This window comes from Pogonomyrmex barbatus, unplaced genomic scaffold (genome assembly GCF_055798465.1).
Source record: "Pogonomyrmex barbatus isolate J1 unplaced genomic scaffold, ASM5579846v1 scaffold1, whole genome shotgun sequence".
Taxonomy (NCBI): Eukaryota; Metazoa; Arthropoda; class Insecta; order Hymenoptera; family Formicidae; genus Pogonomyrmex; species Pogonomyrmex barbatus.
The window spans coordinates 27,082,062-27,105,809 of record NW_028297098.1 but is presented as its reverse complement, the minus strand read 5'-3'; the positions used below and the strand labels follow the sequence as shown (position 1 = coordinate 27,105,809).

The window sequence follows — 23,748 nt, the reverse complement described above, 5'->3', positions numbered from 1 at the left end:
TTTTTTGTATTATTTTTAAATCTAAAATAATCTATAATTTTTTTTATAATTTTTTCATTGTAAATAAAAATAGGTGTAACACATCTTTAATATATTTGACATAATAGGACTTGTTACTTAGTGATTGTCGATTAAATGAACATTTTAAAACAAATTTATATATTTTTCTTTTCATATCATTTTTAATATTATTGACGTCATTACAAACATCTTTTATTTTATAAAATTTATTATTTGTTTGTTGCGTTGACTTTTTATGATAAAAAACCATGCAAAATTTTTTATTACTTTAAAATAACTACCGATATGTAATTTCGAGGATGTGTCATTTATTTATAGAAACTTTAACATCACTCGGCATTGAAATCGCAATTAAACCACATATTTATTATATGCTTTTAACAATATGCTTTTAACAATATTGATTACTATTAGAATTATATTAGTATTTTTATTATATAAAGTTATTATTATTATACAAAGTTATTATTATTTTTTTTTATTTATTTAATATAACATTACTTTTGTTGAAAATGGCTAAAAAATGAATCAAAATATCCGATATTTTTTTATTATATAATGTCTCTTACTATTTGTACATCGCACAGAATTAATAAATGATATAAAGCATAGAACGTACCAGCGACTGACTCTCATTCGCCCATTTATTTTTATATTTATATTTAATATCCTTTATTTATAATTTTCAATTTTAAATTTCATTCTTCGCGTGAAAAAAGTTTTTTGGAAAAAAAAAAAAAACATGAATTTTATGCAAAAATATATATTGTTTCGACATTCCCTTCGGCAGACATTTCTCAAGATGAGAATAAATCGATTCGTGCGATCGTACCGCAGTGCTTTCGCAAGATCCAAAGCAACATGTATCGCGACGGACGGTTTTCGTACGTCTATCAAAACTTTGATAATACTGAGGTCGGAGAAAGAGGTAGCAGTTGGTCTACGGGTCGGCAAAGAGGGTGCAAAGGGGGAAACGCGGAGGTAGAGGGCTCGGGAAGAGGGATCGAGGGACCAAGAGATGTGGGTCGGTGATCGATTGCGCCGGTACATGCACAATAACCGAGGGATGGAGTCATGTATCCGGGCTAAACAGCCCATTTGCCCGGTACAATGGAAGCGACGTCGCTGTGGGCCCGACTTAATTACCAGAGGCTGCCTTTGGCAGGCAGAAGCAGGGAGACGGGCGGCGAAGCTTTATCAGAAGCACCTTATACAGCCGAGCTTCGTTTAATGGCTGCGCAAGAATGCGAATTTGGCGGCATGCCTAGGAATCTAATCTAAGAAGCTATCTCGGAGCCGCCTCTTAAACGCCGCGTTAGTGATACTCGAGCGATTATGAATCACGTTAGCTATTATTACGGATTACACGCTCACACTGATTTACTATCGCCAAACTATTACTATGCTACCGAACGTTAAATCATTCGCCTTGAAATACGAAGTAGGAAATCGCGATTGTAAAGTTTTTCGCTGTTCAAGTTACGGGAGATTCTTTTTTTCGCGCGAAAGGCAAGAAATATCTCGAAGAGCTCAGAATTGATTCAAAATCGAGAAAAATGCGTTCCTTATAAAGGAGTCGCCCGTAACGGAGTCGGCGCGAATTGTATAAACTACTTTCGTCCTTGTCTCCTGCATAACGCGCATGATGCATCGCGACACGAGCGGGCTCCATTTTCCGAGGAAACAAAACAGTTTCCCGATAGTTTCCGGGAGCGCGCGAAAACGAAGGAAGCACTTCGCCATTAGTCTGCGCGAAACTGTTGGTATGTATCATTCTGTAACGAGGGCAAATTGCGAATCCGCGCTATACTTACCGGAGTTTTCATAAAGTTCGCCGGGCGGGAGAGGCCACTGCATTAGACGAAAGACACCTGGAACACAAAACGAAAAGAACACCTTTAACTCGCGCGGAAACTACGTTAGCAAGAGAAACTTCGAGTTACGAGGCGTCTCAAATCTCGGCAATTAGCCGGACTATCGCGACGCTCATCTTCTCGACGAGATAAATCACTAGCTAATTGCAGCTTCTTTATTAGATACCCGTTATTTCGGAATATCGGTAAAAAAAAAATATCGTGGAATCAATGCTATTCTTGAAACTTTCGAGGCAACATGCTACTTTTCCTCGGCGCTTTTAAATATGAGGGAAGATAAATTAAACATATCTAAATTTGTAAAATCAAACTTTCTCTCAAATGCACAGAATATAACAGTCGAGATAAAATCAAATTTAATCTCATTATAATATATTTGAAAGTCAATTAAATTTAATTTTTAAATTAATGAAGAAATTTTTTATATTAGATTCTCCATCTATTAAAGTCCTTCGCACACAGAGAAAATAACGCAGTAAAAATTATAATGAAATTTTTATCACTCTATAATATATAGTGAAGTGATTATAAATTATATTATTAATATTTTTATTAAATGCTGAATATATTTTATATTTTAAGAAAAATTATTATAATTATTCGGATATTTAATATATAATTCAAAACAATTAAGTTTTTTTGAAAAAAAGAACAAAATTTATACAATATGAGTGCAGTTGTTTTTGCACAAATTATATGACTTATTAATGTATTTCTACTAATAAAATTAATAAAATACATATGTATAATTATAAACATAGTATAATTATAATCATAAACATTTACGATAATAAACAGTATAATATCACACTCCAACTTTGGATACATGTAAATATATTTTTTATGCAATTTATTCTACTTCTCCGAAATCATCTCAATGAAAATCGCAATTCTCGAGATTTTTTACGAACATATTGCGAATGAAGTTTCATGTCTAATAGCAATGACATTCCACGCGAAATGATCTCTGATGAAATGATTTCGTACTACACTAAAAGGGACCACGTGTCTCTTTGATGTTGGTTACTCTGGAGTCGAAGGGACAAGAACGAGGTAAACTCTAAGATGCACGACAGCGCGAGTCCGAGGAGAAGTCCTCTTTTATTTCAATCCTCCATCGTCACGCTGCATACGCGAATCCGAGCACATCCGGAAGATAGAGATAGAGCGAGCGAGCGAGAGAGCGAGAGAGAGAGAGAGAGAGAGAGAGAGAGAGAGAGAGAGAGAGAGAGAGAGAGAGAGAGAGAGAGATACGAATGAGTCGTCTCTGCAAACGCACCCCAAATGGACTGGCCTGAGTGGTTTCTCGTGTTCGGCGTCGCGCACACACGACCGGGCGGCACACATTCGCGACGCGTCACGTGTTTCATGCGCACCCGGTAGAAGAGGCGTAGGAGCGTCCTCGAAACGGAAGGACTCGCCACGTGGAGGGTACATATTGCACGACGGTGGTCGAGTGTTTTCGTGCGGAAAGCAGCTGCAAATGTTCGTTTGGCCGTCGAACTCGGGAGTTTCTTGCGGGTTTCATCACGAGAGCTCGTTGCGTCTCTCGCGCCGTCTGAAGGGAGTGCCTCACGCCGAGGAGAGAAAACTTTGACGGAACGTATCACGGCGTTGTAAATCGCAACGCGGAATTATTATCCGCGAATGTACGCGAGAGATGGGACATGTTTAGAGAACCATCTCTGTCGAATAAACAGAATTAACAACTTTGCGATTTATTCGATAACGCGAGGCAAACAGGATAATGAACAGAAATAAATAATCTCTGCGTCAAGCGATAAGCTAAAAATGTCTTCCGTCTTATTTATTTATTATTTAGCTATTCGTAATATCTAAGTCGCATTATTTATTTAATAAATTCACCATGACGTCAAATGAATTTCATATATACATATAAAATAGATGAATGATTAGCGTCAAATAAAAATAAGATAAGAAATAAAAATTAGATTATGCAATCACCTGGAGATCCATCGCCATCCAAATAAGAAGGGAAGATGTACGTCACGGCGAAAAATATTACTTCAACCAGGATTGTCATCTCATGGTCAACTGCTCCTCCACCATTAATTGACACTCACTCGCACATTCAATATTAACAAAACTTAAAGAGCCAAACGAATTATTATTCCGTGCATTGATCAACGCAATACGACGAACGTTCGCGATTCTGTACGGCACTCCCGATGCTTATTTCCATACGCACTTCGGAGCACACGCATAAAGCGATACGGTAGCCATTGTACTCCACACTATATTCAGAGAGTTCTAAATTTCACTCGGGGCAACTTCACATCGCGGCACAACTCTCGCCGGCGACAATCGAAAATCCTAACATACTTTCCCTGACAAAGATAAAGATTCAAAAAGCGTGAATGTAGTGAAAATAACAAAAGCGCGAATGAATCTGCTAGAAAGCGTAAATTAGAACATCGAAACGTAAGAGAAGCGTTTATCTCTAATTCTTCTTTTACGTTTCAAAGTTTCAATTTATGCTTCCTATAAAAAGGTTCATATACGCATCTATATTTTCCTCTTTCGTTACACTCATGCTCCGAATATTCACTTTAACGTATGTTTATCGTATGTGCGCAATATAATTCGACTCGGATTGCGCGGCATCACTCTCTCAATCGCAAAGACACGTCCGTAAAGCACGAAGTTCACGACGCAACTGAGCCTACGAAAACACAGCGCGGTCGACGCGATTGTTATTATTGTGTTCCAAGTATCGGCAACGAATTCGAGCTTTGTTTACATCGCCACCTCTCTTCCGAGAATCGCCACCTCGGCTCAGTTCCAAGAATTACTCACGCTGCTGCTTGCCTCGGGCATGAATTAACGAATTAAAATATGTTCGCCTCGAAATATCAAAAATGAAAAAAGTCGAGTAAAATCGCAATGCGCCAGCTAACGCCGCGCAACGCGCGGTTTAACGTTATAGCTTCGACATCGAGAGAGAGAGAGAGAGAGAGAGAGAGAGAGAGAGAGAGAGAGAGAGAGAGAAAGAAAGAGTGAGAAGGAGAACTATGGAAAGTTCGCGTATGGTGCGAAAGAGATGCGATTTTCAGAATGCTGATGATCTTTCGCTTTCGAACGTTTAATATCTGCGGCACAATTCAATTATTATACCGTAACGGCCCGTAGTATACATATGTACGCGCACGGACTATACGATTTCGAATATTCTAGGAAAAATAACGTCGCGCCGGCGGACTTACCGAGGAGCGAGAGTGGGGGTAACAGCGAGCGAAGTCGTGTCGCGTAGTAAACATTTTTGCGTCTGCCGTCCTCTAAATAAGACGTATCGAACGAAGCTCTCTGATTCTTTTTCGAGACTGCCTATTATATCGTAGCGATTTTGATTAACATTATTTCTTGACTATTGAGAACTATTCGATATTATCACTAGAACGATTCGGGGACTGAAGCGCGAGCTGAAGATTAGCCGCGAAAGACGCTCTGTAGATTGACGTGTAAACCCCGTCGCACTTGCAACCAGACGCCCCTCCTCTTTTATTCGCGAAATGACGGATTATCTACGAATTTAAAAAAAATGAAAAAACGGTTTGTCGAATTGAAATTATCTATCATACGATATTATTTGATAATTACTATTAAATCGCGTTAATTCCAATGTTTCCTTCGCTTTTGCTTGTCGATACAATCATCAGTATTGTAAATCGTTAAAGCAACGAAATTACTTCGATTATATGCAAACTCAATAAAATACAAACGCCAAACGTTCTAGGTGTATCAGTTTAGGTGATTCAGTTTAATTCGCTTTAACATACCTCGTAGCTACGAATCTAACTAAAATTCTAACGCGCTTTCAGCTTCGTGCGAATACATGACAAATTGAGTTTAATCGTGCTCCCGAAACAATTGAAACCTGTTTCAGTCGAAGGCACTTCCGAGAAACTTAGTAGGTACTTGTCAAGCTTGTAAGCGGCTCGCGTTTCCGGCGACGTGTGAACGTCTCCAAACATTCTCCCTCGTGTTCTCGTGTTCTCTAACATGTTTCTCGCGAAACATTAACACGAATATCTGAGACACGGTGATATCGAGTAAAATATTATCGATAGAACAAGATATCAAGCACACACAATGCTCCGATTACGTCGTAAATAGCACAAATTTCGGATTTCATAGAATTAATGGCAAAAATTGACGGCAATTGAGAGTTTTTTTTTTCAGAATATCGTACGCATACATTTTAAAGAAAAAGCATTGAGCGAGATTATATCGCGATTATATCTCTCCAAAAGTGAGTGTCAAATGAGGAAAAATGTCGGGTGATCATCGTAATTTCATCGAAAGTAAGCATCTCGCGAAGGAGATAATGATGGAAATTTCATCGATTCGGAAACTCTTCGCTATGAATTCGCTATGAAGTCCCATGACATATACATATGTAGACTCTATTGTAAGTATTATCAGACGCCTTCCGCTAATCGAATAATATAAGGATGCTGTCCCATGAGCATGGAAAACGGAATCGGAACGGAATCAGAAAGGTGAAATGATGATGACAGCCAATCAGCATTAATAATTATCTATATGTATATTAATATATTAATTAAATAAAATGATGAAAAATTATCAATTTGAAAAAAATATAAGATTAGAACAGATTCCGTTTCCTAAAAAATATGCTCCATGGAAAATCAGGGTGCTTAAAATCGGAACGAAAAGCTATGAAATTTCGGAACGATGCTGATTGGCTATCCCCACCATTTCACCTTTCCGATTCCATTCCGATTCCGTTTTCCGTGTCCATGGGCCAGCATCCTAATTGTTGTGTCGCGGATTTCAAGTGTTAGGAAAAGGCCTCACCTTTCAATACACGTTACGTGTAATAGAGATAAATAGTAAATATTGAGCTCTTCTGCAAAAAAAATATATATATATGTACGTATATTTCAAAGCGACTCTCGTTCAGTACCGATGGCGTCCATTTTTTTGTCGCATGACGCTAATTTCAGAGCGACTCTCGTTCGGTACCGATGGCGTCCATTTTTTGTCGCATTCATTGCGCATAATTTCGAATTTTTAGAAATGGTTATATTCTTCACGCTCCGATTCGTTAGAGAATTTCGCGAGTGAATATCGTTCGATTATTATTATGATCGCGTTGGTTGCCGTGGAATCGCGTTCATTTGCCGATGTTGTTTTTTCTTTCCGTTCTGCCACCGGCGAGTTTCGTGTAGAAAAACAATATGAATATAGTGCAGGATGAAAGTGTTTGTGTGTGTGAGTATATAAATGTCCAGTGCCAGAACCAGTGGATCTCTGTTGATGGATTCATATCTGGAGCAGCTATCAATGGACGACGCGTCAGATGCAATAGAGGATGCAACGAAAGATGCAGCAGCGATTCATCGACCGGTGAGCGAATAACTTTTATATCTTATTTACCAAGTGATTCGATTTGCATTTGCTTGTCACGCCTACTCTCGAATTGAAAATATAAAAGATGAGAGACGTCGAAAGAAATTCTTTCGGAGATTTTCTTGATTCAAGAATATTCTCTTGATTCCCGCCTCTAATTACGTCGGAGTACTTCAAAGGCTTGTCAGAAAAAAAATCTTTTGAGCCAACGCCGCCCTGTCGTGAACAGAATAGCCTTAAGCCAACTAGCTTTTATGTCAACAAGGGTAGATTATAAAAGCGATTCGGATGTCGTTTCTCTGATTCTATTTATGATTCATGAATCCGTTGAATGTGATTTGATTACCTAAATTAATACATACTATAAAATACTAATAAACGTATAATAAAGCAAACAAAAAATTTGAAACGACGTTTTGATCGCGTTGCCAATTATTTACAGTAATATGAATTATTTAATCTCCTTCGGAATTGGATTACTGAGAGTCACGAATTATTTAACGAACTCGCGATATAGGCGTAAAAAATTTAGCAGAAGATAACGCGGACTTTCAGAGCGAGAAGATAAGATAAGACATCGTCCCTTTTTTTCGCCGTAGTCGGTACAACATTCTGATCACAATCGCGCGTCCAATAACCAAGTTTAACGGCAAACTCTCAAGCGAATTATGCGAGAAACTCAATTTAACGTGGCGCCGTCGCCAATGCATTACGGGACGATGCATTCGCTTTTTCAGCAGAGACTCTTATTCTTCTTCCTTCTTTTCCTCTAGCCCTTCATTCGCAGTGTTCCTTGTCGAACCGATTCACTTCATGTTCAACCGTCTAAAGACAAGGGGAAAGTCGGGGGGGATGCGCGAATATGCGCCGCGGTGCGCGAGAGGATGAGTAAGAGACAAGAGAGCGGGGGAGGGGAGAGGGGCAGGGAGAACCTTTTCGCGCGAGTTGCAGTGCATCTTTCTCTGATTTCCCGAGGGACGCCGCCTTCGCCTCTCTTATCCACCGCGAAGCCGCCGGGATATCGCGCGGGTGGATGGAGAGATAGAGAGAAAGAAAGAGAGAGAAAGAGTAAGGTGGATACGGCCGCAATGCGCGTGTCCTCGCGAAGCATGATTTATTTTATCGCTCTTTGAGAGCGGCCGGCATAATTCCGGGCCGGCAGTTCTGCCGGCAGTTATTTACCCCCTCCCTCCCCCTGTCTCGCGCGCCGGGCCCGACACGGGGGTGCGAACGGGGGGGGGGGTCTCTCCGACGAGGGATCAACAGGTACAGGACTCTGCCGGAGCCTTTCGGCCGTCGCCAGGATCGGAACGACGAGCTGCTGGTTCTCGCGTGTCGAAAAATTGTAAAAATATCTTCCTGTTATCCTATGCAACTTTTATTCTTTCAATCTTTGTTCAACGGCAAAAAATTATTGACTCTTATCACGATTTTACATTTGTATCAAGGGATATTAAAACAAAACTCGTTTTTCTTAATCTTCGAGTTCTTTATATTAGAAATAAAATTTTGTTAATAAATTGTTAGCAATATATTAAGGACAAAAATGTTATCTCTTATAAGATTTGGATAATTAAATAAATGATTGTCGTATTCATTAGCTCGTTAGAAGCTCGTCCATTCTCTTGTCTATTCTCAAAAGCATAATTTTTTTGCCACTGTCTACCATTCACAGCCGCTATTGTTCGTAAATATAACGTGTCCGTCATAGAAAACGAGCCAACTAGAATGATATGTTTGCAACAACATTTCCAGCAGGATTTACTTGAAAGGACGAGCAAAAGGGATACCTTACAAACTCGACGCGTAATACACTCTGTCCGATGTCTTTTCCGTACATGCGTTGTCGGCCGGAAGAAGCCGAGATGAGAACAGGAGGATGAGAAGGAGGAGGAGGAGGAGGAGGCTGAGGAAGAGGAAGAGAAGGACAGCCTTGTACCAGGAAACTCCGTGGAGTGGCGCAATAACGTTTCTTACGCGACGTTTCCGGAGTGGCGTGCCGTGGGTCGTGGGGGATGGGTAGCTCGCAAATACCGGTGGAAAGTGGAGAGGGATGAGAAACGGTGAGGGAAGAGAGAAGGAAAAGGAACGAACGAGGGGAGAGAGAGAAAGAGAGTGACGGGAGATGAAGGGGACAAAAGGGATGGAAGATGCAGTCGCTGTCTGGCATGCAATTAGGAGTAACACCACTCTCGCACGAACATTCCTTCTTCTCTCTCCTTCTGATGCATCTTCTCATCTCCGCCGTCTCCTCCTAGCATTTTACGCCCATAGTTTCCTCTTCTCATTTTTCTCTATGCATATTTATGTGTACTTTCACCGCAAATACACGCGTAATGCACACGTTCTTCGCTATAATCCTCGTCACCAGCTCTCGACACACGTTCTAAATAATGACGTAACTACGGAAAGTATCATCAAGTGGCGCCATTGAGAGTTCAACACGTGGACTCTTTTATTCTTTTTTTCTTCTTATAGAAACGAGAAAACGTGACGCAATTTCGAGAAAACGATTAAAGAGATAAGCCGTGGGAAAGGAATTATGCCGGACAATTGAATAAGCATTGAAAGAGCAAATAAATCAGCCTATAGCTACTCGGATTTGCACGAATCTATGTGTACTTCTTATAATTTTAATTTTTTATTTTTTATATAAAAATATCTAAATATTCTCTTTAAAAAATATAACTGAATATTTAGTGTTTCATGGACGCAATTACGTTTCGTGATTGCAGATGATAAATTAAACGTCAAAGTCATTTTCATTGTATATCTTTTTGAATAATCCAGTGCACTAATTTTCGTGTCATTAATGCAGCTCGAATCACTTGGTCATTTTATGCGTGATTAAACGCGATACATTCTGATGCAACGAAAATGTTATTGAAATAGCGATGCACGAGTAACGTGTGTCCCGAATCGCTATTCAAATGGTCGATAATATCCACGCATCTCTAAATATTTGTATCGCGCTATCAAATATCTCATAAAATCGCGACACAATCGAGCACGGTTTAAACCCCGCGCTTTATCCGCGCACTCGCGCTCGACGAGTATTTTGAGAATTATGCGGCTAGATAAATCACCATTATTCCCATAAAATGTTATCAACGTACATCGTGCAAATTTACGAGGAGTCCCTGCTGGTCGACGAATTCCCGTGAGTGAAACCGGAACGAACGCGGCGGAAAAAAAAAATACAGGGGTTCGATGCCCCTCGAACCATGACGTATCCTCGGAATATCGAGAAAACTCTCGTATCGGCACCGCGTAAATATCAATTTTCAGATCTGTAAACTTACATTCCCGCATGCATTTCCCGTCATTTACGCGAAAAACTCGGCAGGTGGGATTTATTAATACGAGAGCGAGTAAAAAATAGGAATAAAAAGGGTTTCGCGACCCCCACGAGGGTCAAAAGCTTTTGGAATGGGACGTAGCAGATAATGTCATTCGGTGCCCCGATCGAACGTTTTTCGTGAAGGGGAGAGAGCAAACACGAACACAAGTCTCTCCTTTCATCGCATCCGTTCGTGACGTTTTCCTCTTTCATTGCATCGGGACTATATCTTTCTGATATAATTTCTAGCATTCAGATAATTTCACATTTCGATATTTATGACTATGGTACTAATTAAAATACAAATGTACTTATAATATCAATGAAAATTATAATGCGGATGGGAATTATTATTATTATTATATTATAAAAGCGACTCTCTCCGCTCCACGGTATGAATTTTCATTTGCATTGTCGGTTAGCACCGAATATCGCTGCAAAAGGATTATTATAACTCGATGAGACACAACGTGCAGCTTTGCGTCTCCGAATTGCACACGCGGCGGTTGTATTCCGGCGTTATTAAAATAATCGCACCTAATACAAAACTTTGTTCTCGCAAGCAACGTTTAATTAATGGAAATTAAATTCGTCCGTTTGACATATGACGCGCGGGACAATGTGGCCAGATTTTAACAACGGACGAATGTAGTTTAATGGAAACAAAGAGCATGGCTGAGAATAAAAGCTGCCAAAAAAAAAAACTGCTCGCATTCACGATAAACAATTTCTTCATGAAATTTGAGTTAATGAAACATTACTTTTTAATCGATAGGGTGGGGAGACCTTTCTCTCGGAAAATCCCGAGGGGAAAGTGCACACCCTCGCAGACCTTTTCCGTCCGCGCCAATGGAACTCACGCTATTGTAACAGAAAATTAGAAATTGTTCTCCGAGGTACACAAAGCCTCGCGGTATAGAGCGTCGGTTAACGAACTTCGTCGTTCCCTGAATCTAGAGCGCAAACAGGCTCGCAGTCAGAGAATTTCGTTTCGTGTACCCCGGAATTTTATTATTCCATTTTGTCCTCGAAAATTTCGGACTCTTCTCGAAAAACACATTCGTTTTCGCAGCAATGAGCAAATATCTGCGACCTGTGCAACATCGATCGAATATCGATCTCGTCGCTGCGAGTTCACCTCTCTTCTTCTTCCACTTTTTCGCTATTTGTGCCGAATAAATTTAACATAGCAAGTCGTCAAGAGGAGGAGGAGGAGGAGCAGGAGGGAAGCAAAGTTGCGCAATATCATGTCGACACGTGAATTATATTAAAAGAGAACGCTATCGATCGTTGACATAGTTTCAAAACGTTACGTTCAAAAATATCACGGCACACAAAAGATTCAATCGTCTAATAAAATGAAACGCAATATTTTCGATAGAATAGCAGACAAATCGAACGGTCGAATTATTGTTTATTCAGCTTCTCGGATCGTGATTGTGTAGCTTCGGATGAGTGACGAAAGTTATCACTATATTGGGAGAATCGGAGAAAGAAAGAAAGAGAGAGAGAGAGAGAGAGAGAGAGAGAGAGAGAGAGAGAGAGAGAGAGAAGCGATTCGATCGCGCGACATCGACGGTATCGATCCGACGCTCGGCTGCAGATACGGCCCTCAATTTCCGGAAATTAATAAAGCTCGCACACGTTCGTTACGTGCGGCATCAAACCGGGGCGACGTCGAAACGAGTTCTCCTATTCCCGTTCTCGTTCCTCGTCGTCGAACAGTAGGAACGCCATTCAGGTCGGACGAGCGCGAAAACAATGGCTCTAATCTCGGCCGGTCACAATACACGACTTGCTGGTGTTTCCTGGCCGATAAAGTGCCGTCCACCTGTCTTCCAGCGTCCGGCAAAAGTGTGCTCGAGTACACACGATGGAAGCCGCACGTGAGACCGGATTGCTCGGGCATTATGACGAAAGGAGAAAACAGAGCGCGAGCGGTGTAAAGTGCGCGTTATGTCGGTAATGAAAAGCTGATAACTTAATAACGCTGGATTTAATTGGACCGCGATTCGCGAAAAGTGCTTCCTCATAAACTGTTATTGGAGATCGCTTGAAATTATATTGAAAGTATCGATTATGATGAAAGTATCGGGGTTCTTTTATGAAAACATTTGTATGTACGTTCCTCACAAATGAACTTAATGGAGAAGTTATTGACCGCGAAATATTAATAGATATATATTATTGTAACAGTAATTAGTAGCCGATCAAATAATACGTAATGGCAAAGTAATGTATCCTTTCTCCTCTTGAAATTAATTACTGAAATCACGCTTGAATTAAATATTCCGTGTTCCTCATCGATGATGTTATTAATTGAAAGTTCTAAAGTTCTTAATTGAATCGCGCGATCCACTCGTATCGACGAGACGTTTCCCTTTCGAAAGAACGCGGCTTCACTTCGGACTTCCTCAAATTCCACTCTTTCTCTCTTCCAGCTTCTCATATCTGTATAATAAATGAAACGATCGATTTTCACGAAGGCAGAGGAAAAAGAGAAATATATACACGTGCACGCATACGATTCGGCTGGGATCCAGGGAGTGAGTAGAAAGATAGACTGAGAAATGGAGAAATGCGTCTCTCCCCATTATCTTTACAGCCTCTAGGGGACATAGAATAATATTATCCTTCTTAAATCGGCCTTATAGCGTGAAGGTCTACATATATTGCATACATGTAGACCTTCTTATTTTTAAAATTTTTCTAACAAATTATATTACATATTTTTTTAAATTGTCGAAAAATTAATAACTCTTCTCGTGAATTTTAGGATACAAATAGATATAAAATTTTAACTGATATTTTAATAAATATTATATTTGAGTATTTATTATTACAAATGTAACTAAAATTTAAAAAAAAGTTAATGAAATTCTCTTCAGCAGAGAACTCTGCTTCAAAAAAAATTAAATTTCAAAAGTAATGGAGTACAGAATAAAACAATTTTAGGATACAAATAGAAACAAGATTTTACTTGTTTTTGATAAAATTTGCATTTGAGTATTTATGATTAATTACAAACGTAATTAATCAAAATAAAAAAAAATTGGATCAATGAAACTCTCGTAGAGAAAACTCTGCTTCAAAAAAGTTAAATTTCATGAAAGAAATAGAGTATAAAATAAAACACTCAATATGCACTTATACTTATGTATTTGAGAGTCGATATCTTCTTTTACTCATGTATGACTTGTATACCTACGTTTACACTTACGCTGCGATCGTTTCTACTAACAGCCTCGCAAAGATACCAACGTTGCGATAAAAGAGCACGGTCTTTAAGTATCTTGGACGGCGGAAATACAAACAGTAATATGGCGAGATGAGGGCGAAAGCTGTATGAATGGGGGACAAAAATGGTCGTAGGAATATGGTGCATGTACAGGCGTTGTCGCGTGAAAATTGATTGCGGTAAATGAAAGATTCGGCTCGATCTTCTGCGACTCCAAAGGGATGATTTATGTGTCCCGCTTCGGTTCAGACAAGAATACAAAACAGTATTGATTCACTAAAAGAATTACAGTGCCTCGCTATACAATCTATAATGAAAAAATCTTTTAAGTAAAATATTTAATATATTACCAATAAATATTTAGTACTAAAGCTAATATAGTTTTGCGATAGTTTAGAATAAATTAGATCGCATTCGTAAGATGTAACAATGCATTCAGCGCGATGAGGAAAATTGTAGCAGAAGTTATTCCTTCATGTCCCGTCATTTCATATGGATCCTCGCATGAGAGAATTCGTGATGATCGTTTTCTCTGAGAATCGGCGCGATCTCCGGGTGCAAAGTATTCATACGTAGAGCGTAAGATACGCTCTCTGGTTCGCCCTTCGCGCACGAGAGGAAAAAGAGGTAGAAATCGCCTGTCTCGGCGTTTCACGTCTCCCGGGCGAGATAAGATCCGCGAAAAAAGAGGCGAATAGCTGGCGAGGCGAACACACGAGAAAGAAACGGATAGAGAATGTAGGGAAGGGAAAGATCGCGAGACGTCGCGCGAACCTCGCGATGGAAATTGAATTTCCACGTCGAAAGTTCTCGAGAGACTTGCTTTGTTACTACACTTGTGCGACACAACATTGCGAGCGGACTTTCATGCGAAGCATCATGGGCTCCGGGAAAGTTTGGCTGTGGGGATTCACGAAGTTGACATCCAAACGAGGAGTTTAATTTCGAGATAATTGAGAAATTTAGTATCAACAATTTCGGTAGACATATTCGGTAGACACAGAGTCGACTATTATAAAGTCATACCGAGATTTCGGTATTAGCAAAAAATTTTGTTTCTTTCCTTTTTAAAAACAACAGATTTAATTACGTCCAATTTCAGTGCACGTAATGCGAAACGATTCTTCGCTGAAATCTAATATGATTTCAGATTAGCATGAATTGTTTTTATCATTCCTGCAGTTATTTGTATAATTTACTCCTCCAAGCTTAGACTAGATAGATACTGCCGTAGGGTCATCAATTTGCTGAAGTCGATATCAGCAAGCGTCGCCTCCTGCGAACGGCAAGTTTCGCCGCGATCTGCAGTTCGCTCCGTAAATTAGGTTCTCCAAAGATGGAGTAACTAACCAAGTGCGCGCATGTTGCAGCCGGAATTAATCGCGAACCTATGGCTCCAACCAGTCCTTTGGCATCCTTATGGCCTCGTTATCGAAGAACCCTGCATTCAAAGCAAGTGGTCTCGCGTTCAATAATCGTTAATATCTACTTGGAATATACACTTACGCTTATTATTCGAGATTATCGATCGTTTCTCGCGAGGATCCATGCAATTTCGCGAAATAACATTACACTTAATGTAAATAAGAATAGAGACAGATGTTTCTTTGTCTTGGAAGTGATAGATGTGTTCGGAGATAAAGATATGGAGCGAGAAATGTGTGTTCTAGAGTAGTTATACTCCAAGTTAGACCATGAAATATACATCAATAGCTATGGAGAAATATTTACGTAACTTATATATTAGGGAAGATTAGCATAATGCATATTTCGCTAATAAGTTTTGCATTTTAATAGGTAATTACAAGGCCTTAATTGAATTGAGAACGGAACGGATGTAAAGTCTTGGAAAAACTTTGCATATTAAATATCTGTAGAGAGAAAAATGATATTTTCATTCGGGAAAGAAAATGTAGGAAACATGATGCGAAACTTCTCGGCGTTCTGAGCAAAATTAAATTACGGTGTATTCATAGCGCTCGGGTAGGTTTACAATCAGACAACTTTTGACGCTCGATGCTCCATGTAAACGCGAAAAATATTCCGGAAAAAATTTCAAGAAGATTCTAAATAACGTACCGTTTTATAGAAAAAATATTTTTAATAAATTAATATATTTAAAACTTGCAAAAAGTGGCGAATAATATTATTTGAATATATATTCATTATTATACGAAACATATGAACTTGCTATCTTTCGATGAGGAATTTCTGGCACTTCCGCCCCTCGTGACGAAGACCTTGTAAGGTTCAAGGTTGGGTCGAGACATGAGAGAGAAAAATGGACAGATATCGCGCCAATATTCGAAGACGCGGGGTTGCGAGGAAGAAACGAGATAGAAGGGCGGAAACGCGGAAGACCGTGGGATCGAAGAGAAAAATTTACGCCGCCTGTATATTAAGAATATGAAACTCGCCGGATGTTATCTGCGTCGGAAACGTGCGGTATAAAGATTTGATTAAAAAATCGCAACGCGTAACATTTGAAATCGTCTCGCGTCCCGAGCGCGGCCGGTCCCTGCCCTCTTCTCTCGTCATCCTCCGAACGAATTTCCACGCGCAGCAGGCACGCCCTTCATCGACCGTTTCCTTTGCGAATTAAGCTCGGGGATAAGGTGGCAGTGTCTCGGCGGAGCGGCAGAGAGGGTGAGAAAGTCAAGGGCAAGGGCGTGGGTGCGAAACTGAGAAGAAAAGGAGGACACAGAGGAGGGTGGAAATTCCGACGGACCATGGCGCATGTTACCGCTTGAATGGCGGAACAGCTGTCTGGTAATATCTTTTTTTACGTCGCCGCCTGTATTGTCTACTCATGCAAATCGTTGTACAAGATGCTCCGAGCTTTGGTAACTTTATTTTAAGACGCTGCAATAAGCTCGAGAGTCTTAGGTAACATGGGCCGGAAAGGAGACAATGCTGAGATATCATATAAAAATTATTATACATAAATTTTTTTATTTATTTGTGTATTTCACATTATTACTTTTTTCAATATATGAATCAGATAACTTTCAAAAAAAGATCTCTATATCCGCGCTTTACATTAATAAAATACGAATAAGTCATATCTCATATGATATTTCAATCTTTTAGATGAAATTATACTCGCAGAACGATATATACGCGATTCTTGTGAAGATAAAGAATATCTTTGCCGGATGAAATTTCAGATAAGACATTGCTCTCGAGGTCAATCGGCAATGGTGGATCGTTGGAAAAGAGGATGACAAGAAAAGGTTTCAGCACCTCTGTCTTTCCGCGCTTGTTTTTTTCTTCGGTCGTCTTTGCTAAAGAAATAAGCCTGTAAATTTTACGAAATTCCGAGAAGGCGAGTCTCGCTACGATCGCTATAAATCCAGCTCCCGTCGCGACTCGACGGGGGGTTGCGTTACGGCACCCCCTTTCTACAACCCCACTTAGCGATTAACCCATGACACAAAGCGAGTTAAATATTTACTTTAATCGGCGCTAATCAGCTGTAAAAGGATTTCCTAATCTACGTCCATAATCCACGGCGATTTATTGCGATAATAAAACTCACGACAAATTAATTATTCCTACATCTGTCCTCGCAAAGACAGATTTACCTGTCCAATAATAAGAATTTATCTTTCTGGTAGCGCCTTACAAATTATAAATATTAAAGCATTCATTAGATTAAAAAGCGTTATACGAGAAATGAAACTAAAATGCAATTAATAAAGAGGATATTGCGAGGGTCGGCGCCAGTGACGAAGGGAGAACTTTATAGTTTTCTCTTAATTAGGTCGTGTCAACCTTGGCTACGCGAACGTGAATCTTCTCTTCGTGACCTGCATATGCTACTTTGGATTGCCTCACGAATTTACTCGAGAAGGAAGGAAGGACACACTGGGACGTGTTCTTCCTTCCAGCATCAAAAGCCTCCTTCAAAGTGCAAAGAGAGATCTGGCGAGGGAAAAGGATTGCTTTGGGATTCTTCCAAGTTAATATTCATTCATCTCTATTTCTTAAAATAGAAAGTATATTAAAGTATATTAAAGATATTTGTTTTTCATTTTCACAAAATCAATAAAATTAAATTAAACAGTTGATTTAATAATACATGATCGTGATGAGGTGACGAGAGCGAATATGTCGTCAACAAACATATCGAGAAGAGATTTATCGGATATTCAATTTTATCTTCCTGTCAGATATCCTAATTAGATTGTAGAGAGGCGTTTGTTGCTGCAAGGAGAATGCCGAGGGAGTGATAGCGGGCAAAAACGGTGAAGGAAGAATTCCATCTGTCGAACTTATAAACGATCGTCCTCCGTCCCGATTTCATTTCACGAGCCGTCGCACAACTAGACGTCTTTTCCTTCCCCGCCGCCCCTCATAATTGTCATAACTTCCTGCATTTTCTCGCCGTTATATCATCGCCCGTACATATTTCTCTCTTTCTTTACCGATTTCTCATTCGTTTTCACCGCTCGCTGCTTACAGAAGGGAGCGAGGATGACTTTCCGGCCGTGCAGGAAGGCATTAGCAATAAATTATAGAGGCACGTCGAGAAAAGATAAAATATTTGCGCGCTCATAATACCATCGATGGCTGCAGTATTATGTCCTCAATTTCGCATAATTCGCGTAACTATTCACTCTATTTCTTAATAATATCGTGCTTAATAATATTGCGCAAGAAAGTTTTAGCAATGGTATCAAGTAAATTATTTTGATTATTAAAATGCGCATATTTTAAGTATATTGCAAGAATTATTTTTATAATCACATTTACCTTTGATAATGACTTTGGTTAAAATGTTGAAGTTGCAAGAAAGAGAGATTTCCAAAGTGACATTGGATGACATGCGACGCAGCCGTGTAGAGACTATGTTTGAGCAGCCTTTTGACCCATGGCAGTCAAAGAGCGCATTTACGATCCACTGTGGCTTTAAGCACACTCGGAAATCCCCCTCGTTCATGCCGGTCTCAGAAGGCGCGTCCTCACTGAAATTCCCCATACGTCGAAGCGCCAAAACGAAATTCAGGAAACGGCGGCGCGACGCACGGGGAAGCCCATCCCCGTCGAACAAGGGGATGATCCCGGGTTAAGGTCAGACCGCGGGACCGATTCAGTGCCGTATTAGGGTAACCGGCGGCGGTTCTCTCCTTTCGGCCTCGAAGGGAGGCCTCGACGGAGAAGCGTGTAGACGGCGAGAAAGAGCCAGCAGAGAGGAGAAGAGAGTATTGACGTTGCGCCGCTTTTAAATATTGCATCCAAGTCACGTTCCTGGACCGTATCCTCTCGCCCCCTCTCTCCCCTCGAATCCTCGCGCACCCTCCCACGCCGCCAGTATCCCTCGCGCCTGCCGAGCATCAGGACCGAACGTCGCATAACTACCGCAAGGTTTCCAAGGAGACAAAGGAAGAAGCAACGTAGACGCGACAGCGAGAAACGAAGGAACGGCGACAGCGAAGAAAAAACATTCGCGAAGGCTGCTACCCGCAAGGGTAGAACGGTAGGCGTGGAGGAAAAATAATAATGCACGGGTGTACTTTCATATCTGCGCGAGACACGCGTTCCACACTTTGGAAGAATGAAAACAAGAAAAATGATAGGTACGGGGTGAAGCCGGAGAAAGGAGGGATCGCTTTTCATCGGTTTTTGTTCTTGTTTCTCTTTCTCTCTTTCTCTCCTTTCTGTCGCCGCTTATTCTCGGTTTCGCGCCCCGTCGTTTCGCAAATGATCTATTTACCCCAGCTTTCTCTGCGGTTTCGCGACTTGCTGCTGCTTTCTCCGACAAGAATTTTAGAGGTATGAATGGAGCGACCGAGAGGGCGACTCGAATGATTCAAAGCTAGAGAGTAAAAGAGATATGATGAATCGCGTGGTTAAAAATGTGATGGACGATCATTTGTTTACTCACGTAATGAAATGTATACGAAAATTTTATTGCATTAAAATAAGTATAATATTATTTCGTGTTAAAATTTTATCAAAAAGGAGAGAATAACGATTTGAATGAGTTGGATTTTTTTCCCTTAAATTAGGAACTTCCCCCTTTGAAAGCTCATTTTTCTAAACGGTAAATCTTGATTTATGAAAAGCTTACATTATTCTCTCTTTTCCAAGTTAGACAGATTTAAATATTAGAATAGCACGTGCTGTTAGGAAAGCCCGGAGGATTAAACGACGAAGGAAACATAACACGTGTTTCGTATCGATTTCATTGTTCGGTCCACGAACGACACACGAAATCCCAAAGCTTTAAGCGAGAGAGAACGTAAGGAAAGGAGGAAACTATGCACTGGGGTCTTTTTTCCGCCTGCCTCTCGCCCGCGATCTTTAAATATTACACGAGATTGATCTTCGGATTGAGACCTCGCGCGCGATTTATTTTCGCCCGTATCGAGTATACGCTATACTCGCGAGGACTACTGCAGGAACTTTGGCGTATCGACCTGCCGCAACGAAAATATATAAAATTTCACGTACTCCTCTCTTGACTCCGCTTAACTTCTCGTTCGTATATTTCTCGTGTACATCTACGTCCGGTAGTTAGACACGACAAGTGTCTAACTTGTCAAGGACTGATTGATAATTGCATTATAAGTGACTAATTGTGACCAGTCCTTCCACGTAGAATAGCACTTTATCTCGGTTAAAGTTAATATCCTATTTTTAGAATCTTGATGTAATTGACATAATTCTATATCTTTTATAAAAAATTATAAAACTTTAAAGAATTTCTAAAAGAAATTGACAATTAAAAGACAAAATATGAAAAATTAAAAATAAAGCCAACCTTATTTTCATATTTTCATTGTAACTTTCGAAAGTTAAGATGTATATAAATAAGGTCTTATAAATCGGAAACACATTTTTTTTTTATATATAACGAGGAATGTTGGCTTTCAGCGGATGACAGTTGATTAACTCACTTGTGTTATATCCGTCATGTTTTTTTAATATCAGTGGCAGTTATAACTTTTTATACGATCGTTTCGAAAACGCGACAGAAAGAGATAAAAAGTCAGGCAACTTTATAGGTCAGATAATGTCGGTAGGTTGTTGGGCGCGAATTCTCATCACGTAGAAAAAGAAAAAGCGTTCTGTGCTTATCAGCGGTGCGCGAGAACAATAGACGAGAATTACCTTTCGCAATAACCGGAGCACACTTATCGCTCTATAGCCAGAAAAAGATTTAAACTCGCACGGACAACTTCGAGAGAGCGTGAAGAATGTGAAACGCGTATTATTTAAAAAACGGCTCTCGATAGATTTCATAAGAATACTCGAACAAATGAATTTGCTCGTGATTGCAAAACTCAGCTTATCAAAGCAGCACAAGTCATTAAAATATTACATCAATAAGAAGAGAAAATTTATATCGTTTTGAAATAAAATCAATCTTTATTTATTAAAATATATAAACATATAAATAAAAAATATATAAAACATAAAAAAAAATATATAAACATATAAATATTAATATATATTTATGAATACGTTGATTTGTCCTGTGTGTGCAGTCGTATCTACAGTTTCATGTAGTTCTTACGCAAAATTTGTAAGAGAACAGATTTTGTTGTGATAAAGATATGATAGAGAGGAATGACATACTACATTGTTAGATTTTGACATTACATTATATATATAGCAACACGAAAATCGAAGGGAGTAAGTTGATCGAGTTTCATCCCTCGCGAGGATACTCGTGAAAACATATCATCGATGACATCGATGACAATATTGTTCTAAGCTTCTAAATAATTTTTCTGTGAAAAGCGTTTAAATATTAATAATATAACGACAAAAATATACTTACAACAAAAGTCCGAATTGTTTCTACCCTCGAGAACTCCCGCCGAGCGGCCTGGAGCCAGCTGGCTTCTCCCCTCTCTGTCCCTCTTTCTCTCTGTTTCTCTCACACCCCCTCGGTTCTCACTGTCCTCTCTTTGCACCTGGTTGCAACGAACCTTCCGGAACAAGGATAACGCGCGTACTGCGCCGGGGAATGAGGAGGGAAACGATATAACGCAGCGCGCCACGAAACACACACGTCACGCGAGCATGAACGGGATGGTGCGCGAGGGTGGTTAGGTTAGAAATACCATGGAGTCTAGGGGTGTACAGAGAGCGTCTAGTTCGCGTCGAGGGCGTCGCGGCGCTACCAAACGACGACGCCACCGTGTTTCTGCAACCCCTCTGCGAATCCCTCTCTTTTTCTCTCTCTCGAGCACGCGCAATCCCCATTGGTCGGTGGTAGCAGCAACCCCTTGCCCCCACCGGGTAACTTTCAGGAACGTCGAAGCTCACGTGGGTACCCCTAAACGTCATTCTTTTCTTTTGCCTCATTTTGCAGGAAATGTGAGATAAAAGATTTCAACAAAGTGAAACTACTATCTAGTTTTTTCTTGCGCTTATTCCTTCTTTCCTTTTTAAACATGGAGAATAAAAACATAAACGATAATAAAAAAGCACAAATTAGATTTTTATTTTTTAGTATATAATATTCTTTGAGTTTCTGCTAATTAAAATGTTAATCATATGTTCGTAATAAATGTAAATTAATTCAGAAATAATATAAGATAATGATGTTTTTAAATTGGCTGACATCTCATATTATAAAATAAAGCAATGGAATCCGAGCTAAGACCTGGATCAAAGGAAATACGCCGCAGAAGTTGCGTAACCATAAGCCTTTGAAGCGGCCGCGAATCTAGTCTATAAATTACGCAGACTTGTGGATTAATCAGCGTCTAGAAAGTTGCCTTAGCATCCCCTCATTGCCGTCTGGCTCGCGATGTGTACACGCATTTTCACTTTTCGCACCCAATAATTATAACAAGTTCGTTCCCGGTTTTCTCGGCGCTGTGCTTTTCTGAATAATAAATTCAACGGCGCCTGTTTGCGCAAAGTTCCTGAGCAGAATGTTCTTCAATAAAAACTTAAATATTGTGGCGTAGCGATGAATAATTATCGAGGAAATCGCCCGTTATTTACTACCAATAAGATATTACTTAGTGAATAATTAAATAAAGTGATTTATTGTATCTAGATAATAAAATTGGATTTATTTGCTGTAATATTTTTCTAATAAAATTCAATGTATTTAAACGGAAATGCTGTCGAAAGAGGAAATAATTGTATCAAACTGGTGCGATGCATTGAACGTGTAACGAATGACGGGCAAAGCGATCGGAAAATCGGAAAACTCGCGGCGGATTGGCGAGGCATTCTGCCAGGTGATCGAAGGCTCGTTAACGATCGTAATAGACAATGGCTTCAGAAAGCATGACAAGAGCCGTGTGTGTAATTGTGTACTTGCCAGAAGGGAGGGTTACAAAAGTGAACTGCTGGGTCGTGTCACGCGCTACTACGACAAGCGTACAAAAAATCAATACCAACAGGATCTGTCCTGAAATTGCTGCATCTTTTATCACGTTTTTCTTAACTGTGTCGTATGTCTCTTTTTTCTATCGATATCAAGTATCTGCGAGTGCAAGTATTCCTGCGTTAAAAAAAGAAATTAAAATTTATATACATTGACTTGTACAGTTGTAAATTTGTTAACATAATAAATATATTATTAAGTGTAAATCCGATTGAGTAAACACGCCAGAGAATTTATTCAAACATTTTTCCAATACTTGAACGATCTATATACATTCGTCATTAGAAATTGCATTTTATTGTTTCGTTCAGCACGCTCGACAGGTTTTAAAGAGTAAACACCGGTCGATTGAGCTTGAAAATTTATTGAGATGAATCTTGCCAGATTGGACATTTAAATACACGTCGCATCGCGTTGGCGTTTCCATCGTTTCGTCCGGTCGCATCTATCCGTTTCGGCTTATTAATTATTCCACGTGACGAGTGGACCGAGCCAGGAGGAACGATTACCCGGCGGTCCATGA

General features: G+C 39.8%; 1 protein-coding gene and 1 long non-coding RNA gene across 2 annotated transcripts in view; one reads left to right on the top strand and one right to left on the bottom strand.

The window, feature by feature from the left end:
• LOC105431615 (protein Fe65 homolog) overlaps positions 1-22,009 on the bottom strand; it is a 146,881-nt gene extending 124,872 nt beyond the window's left edge. Inside the window, exons 1-2 of the mRNA XM_011645915.2 lie at positions 21,657-22,009; positions 1,836-1,892 (exon numbers count right to left, since the gene is read on the bottom strand). The gene's annotated coding sequence lies outside the window, so the exon portion shown is untranslated. The remainder of the gene's footprint in view (positions 1-1,835; positions 1,893-21,656) is intronic.
• LOC148938322 (uncharacterized) overlaps positions 5,479-23,748 on the top strand; it is a 54,603-nt gene continuing 36,333 nt past the window's right edge. Inside the window, exon 1 of the long non-coding RNA XR_016139088.1 lies at positions 5,479-7,286. This is a non-coding gene — a long non-coding RNA (uncharacterized LOC148938322). The remainder of the gene's footprint in view (positions 7,287-23,748) is intronic.